Source organism: Limulus polyphemus, unplaced genomic scaffold (genome assembly GCF_000517525.1).
Source record: "Limulus polyphemus unplaced genomic scaffold, Limulus_polyphemus-2.1.2 Scaffold8307, whole genome shotgun sequence".
Lineage (NCBI taxonomy): Eukaryota > Metazoa > Arthropoda > Merostomata > Xiphosura > Limulidae > Limulus > Limulus polyphemus.
Genome location: NW_013673917.1, coordinates 1 through 5,068, shown reverse-complemented (window position 1 = coordinate 5,068; position 5,068 = coordinate 1). Strand labels below are relative to the sequence as shown.

Genomic DNA, 5,068 nt, shown 5'->3' with positions numbered 1-5,068 from the left:
GTGATTCATGGCATGCGCACGTTTTACCGATGTCACGACAGTACAAATTGCAACATTAAATGTCCATGATGTGACGTCATTTTAGTGTCTACTGACTGACAGACAGACAGTACACTACTTTATAGTAGTGAGAGTGGTTAAAACACGTAACCACTCCAGGCAGCCTTCGGCTCCCTTTCGGGGAAACTAAACATAACCTAAATTATTAGTATAGCTACCATCCTCCACCCTTCCGTGATACTATCTGGATCGTTAATGGCTCTAAAGAGATCCACACAGTAGCAGGTGATACAACTATATAAGATGAGTAATTCAAATTAATTCCCCTACAATAAAATTTAGAAATTATTTTTTATTGTGTATAATTTTGATTAAATTATTTTTTTTCAAATTTGTATAAATACTTTTATATTTAAACGTAAAATATGTAATTAAACTTTGCTCATCAAAGACATTAAGATAACTTTATTTGATAATATGTTAATATTAGATATTAAGAACTGTACATTGCTACAAATTCTAAGATACCTAAGAACCTGTGAATGTATGTAATTTGTTGGTACGTTACTCGGCTCACAATCTGAGGGTCGAGAGTTCGAATCCCCGACCTTTCAACCATGGGGATGTTATATTGTGACGGTTAATACATTATTCATTCGTAAAGAATAGCCCAAGAGTTAGCGGTGGGCGATGTTGTCTAGCTTCCTTCCCTCTAGTCTATCAGTACTACGTTCGGGATAACTAGCGCAGATAGGCTTCGTGTACGTTTGCGCGAAATTCCAAATAAACTGTGTCAAACTAACATTAACAGGATAATTATGTTGCCTTCAGCTATATGCTCAACAATATCAACAATTCTAGCAGACGTCTGTTGAAACGACCCAACGGTAATTTTCCTAAAAATATTGATGAATAAATACAAAATGTGCAGCTAACCCAATTCCTTGGATCAGAGCGTACATGCAATATGATTGTCTAGTGGGCAGTTTATAACTTTTTTTTCAAGCAAAGGAGACTAAATACAATGCATTGTTAGGTAAAATCTTTGATTTTCGATGTGAAAGATGCATCCAGCACAAGAGAGCGCTCAGCTTCGCTAAGTTGCCGTGGAAGGGGGGGGGGGGGGTTCCGCTGGATGCCAACGTTCCTTGTCATTTAACTGAGCGCAAGAAAAGATCACTACCTTGTCATCTTTATAAGTGTCAAGGTGGAGATATTTAATTCAATTCAAATCACTTTATTCGACACGGTACAATAAAATCATGCATGTATATATAATACCGAAATGCATTTATGCATTTTTGTTTTCTGTTGTTTTTTTTTTTTCAGAGTGACTGTTCAGCACATACGAAGACTGACGGACCGACGTTAATACCAATAAGAAATTTTAGGAATTACAAAAAATGAATAATTTTCCTGTAATGTACTCTTGAAAATAAACATTTTGATACATAAATACAGAGCGTGACAGAGAGACAGACATTTGGCTATCATATATGTGGAGTTAAAGTAACACCATGAAACTTGCTAACCTTTATACAATGCTGAATTTAATGGTTTAACTACATTCCTTAGATTAGGGGTCACCAAACTTTCTGAACACAAGGATCCCCAGAATATTCCGCATACCGACAGAGCCACCCAATGAATCTGTACATACTGAATACCTTAAAAACAACATATTTAGAAAATTAATCAATAATTAATTTAACAAATAACAGTACTGTGTATTAGCTCCGCCTTCCCCAGTGGAAGGAGGTCCGCGGCTAAAAAGTTTAGAAATCCCTGCATTAGATTACATTGATAACAAAAACTACCATCCCTTCACGGTAGTGGATTCGTCCGTGCTGTTGGCCCGCTGAAAGGAAACAGATATACGCGTTGATTTTGGATTTTTTTCTTGTTTCGTTCCTACTAGTTCATACCTATTCCTGAACCAGCCGAGACAACACTTACCAAAACAGTTTAAACAATAGTCGTTATCGGTAACCTAGCAACTCTACGTCACGAGATCAAACAAACAGCCAGTATTAGGCGAGGAGGTCTATCGAGCCCAAGTCTGAGTCAGGTAATCATTGGCGTGCTGTCTATCTTGAGGACTGATGCATAGTTGGTGAAGTTAACATACGAGTATATGCAGCAAAACGACCAGGATTTAACGTAAAGAAAACACCCCTGTTCAGTGGTCTGTGGAGCGTCTGTATCAATTCTGTTCAAAATTAGCAATGATTTAGTAAGTGATGTTTATATATATATATATATATTGTTTTTTAATAAAAGTTTACTTGGTATAAGAGATACTGTTAAAAACTGGGAATCACAGTTTAAAGCCCTCCTTTTTAAGCATTAAAATTAGATAGAAACTTGACAATTTAGTATATAAGTGTCAATATTACCACGTGCAGATAAGCTCATTAGTACTAAACTCCTCCCCCACGTGTTTGTCTTCTCTGCAAAGCCACAAGGTTTAAGGAAGAGCCCGTGTGTTAAGTTTATACTAAAACTGAAAACTCAACAATTGTCTAGCGATATTTCAGATTATGAAAATAACCAGAATGTTTCAGATTTACTCAACGTTTCGATTCATCAAGAACTCTGTAAACAAAGTCTAAAAGCTAAATGTTTTTTTTTCTTTCTGAAAATTCATGACCGGTTTCATATCATACATTAGTAGTCAAACAGTGATAAATACTTGTATTTAATGTGTAATATTGCAGCATAATAAGAGTGTTGATAATTTAAATTATATCAATTTTCACTGACCCACTACAGTTTTCGTGTATGAAGACTGTAGTGTTTCTATTATACCCTGTTTTTTCTCAAGCCCCTTCCAACACCGGAGACCAAACACCTCAGTACTTAGAAGTTAGCTTACGTTGTTGAGAAACGTCAAGTATGAAACAATAGGTGATAATATTAATATTATTATAATAAATGTATAACGCGATAGCTAATAATAATATTATAAGCATATTTAACAATATCTTATACTAATAATATTATTAGTGATATAGAAAGTAATAGATTGTATTATTAACAATACTATTATAAATATATAGAACAATTTATTGTGCCAATACTAATATTTATAAGTGTGCACTACAGAGTATTTGATTAGTGAGAATATTACAAAAGTGGAAATGAGGTGATTATATTATGATAACTTAGAGACATACTAGTGGACCGAGGCTAGTCCTAGAAGTGTTGAGTCGATTTGTGCATACTTTACTGCTTCCTAACAGACTGGGCTCAGGTAGAATACGTACAACTGTACATCGTTCAAAAGTTCTCTGTCTTCACCTTAAGACAACGAACTGTAACTAAGTGACGTAGGCGAGGGTCGGATTCAGCAGTTTATATGGGTGCTAGACTCACTGTCTCTTTGTTGTTAAACTACACAGTGAGTTATCTGTATTCTTCCCATCGCAGGTATCGAAACCAGACTTTTAGCGTTATAAACCCTCAGACTTGCCGCTGATCCCTATGTCTTTATTTTTTTGGGGGGGATAGAATTTAACACACAGCTTTCAGGAAAAAACATCAGTTAAGAGCAAAGTTACCAAATGGACTATCTGCCATTTTCCAGTCACGGGGATCGTACCCCGAATTTTAACGTTACAAGTATCCAAACCTACAACTGGATCAAAAGGGGTTTATAAGTACCTTAACTTTTCCTATACATAAAGGATTTTTTTTCCTACAAACTCGGTGTTGATGTAATACGTTTCCAATTTTCTGGTTTTATTTATACTTTTGAGCCCCCTAGTGGCACAGTGGTATGTCTGCGGACTTACTACACTAGAAACCGGGTTTCGATACCCGTGGTGGACAAAGTATTGTGTAGCTTTAAGCTTAACTTTAAACAAACAAATGGTTTTAGAAAGTCATTGTTTTACATGCGGGTAAAATCGGGTTAATTTCATATCAAAATTGTTGTATTGCCCAGACACAGACATATATGATGCTGCATAATAATATCTGTTGTATATTACAGTTCGATCCCCACGACGCACGTAGCCCGTTGTGTAACACTGGGGTAAAACAAAAAACAACGGAAGAACAGACTTACATAGTGATCTTGTTTTATTATGATTTATGATATATACAAAGCTCAGTTAACAATACTGAAGTAGCATTTAAAAAGTTTAAATTTTAAGAAGTACGTCTGTTTCTGGTTACGACGGATCATGCCAGACATTCCTCTGGACGTGACTCAAGTTTTGTACTCGGCTACTATAGCATGTTTCTAAGTTTAGGACTGTAACTGTACATAGTGTATTTATATCGTGTAATTACTAAAGTTAAGCTTATAAAAACTTCATCGAACTAATACATAAAAACAAACAAGCACAGGACAGTGGAAAACAAAACAGATTTTTCACATGTTAACTCCACTAGTGGTAATATAAAGATCTTTGCTGCTGCCCCTTGACATCTGATTTCACTTTGAAGTAGTGCTGAATTCAGGCAAAAAAAAACAAAAAAAACCCTATAGTGTAGTATTTTCCATTTTGTCGAATTTTAATTGTAATTCCACCCCCCACCCCCGGGGTAAAAGTCTTGATTACAAAATACTTCGATTAGAAATAACATGTACGTGGGAAAATACACATCAGCATCTATAGAGGAATGTGTCCTTGTTACAAAAATACCGGAGGGAACTTTCGAGAATCCGTGTGGTAAATCTAAACAAATGTTAAATATATCTGTGTCTCTTGTATTTATACAAACATATCTATAATCTGTCAGAAAAGGTTGAGATCGTTCAGGTTTCCATTTAATCTCATATATATATAGTCCACCGTGCTTAACAAACACAAACTGTGCATCGGTCATTGATATTATTTAATTATGCCGTAACTTTTAAAAAGTTAATTTTTTTAAATGTCGAAAACTCGTGAAGCATTAGAAAATAACAGGTATAAGATCTATATAATAATCACGTCAAACTGTAGATTGTCGTCCACACATTAGAAAATAACAGGTATAAGATCTATATAATAATCACGTCAAACTGTAGATTGTCGTCCACACATTAGAAAATAACAGGTATAAGATTTATATAATA

At 35.1% G+C, this 5,068-nt stretch overlaps 1 long non-coding RNA gene across 1 annotated transcript in view; it reads right to left on the bottom strand.

Moving 5' to 3' along the window:
• Positions 1-2,213, bottom strand: part of LOC111083137 — an 18,477-nt gene extending 16,264 nt beyond the window's left edge. Inside the window, exon 1 of the long non-coding RNA XR_002608819.1 lies at positions 1,957-2,213. This is a non-coding gene — a long non-coding RNA (uncharacterized LOC111083137). The remainder of the gene's footprint in view (positions 1-1,956) is intronic.
• Positions 2,214-5,068: the final 2,855 nt, after the last annotated feature.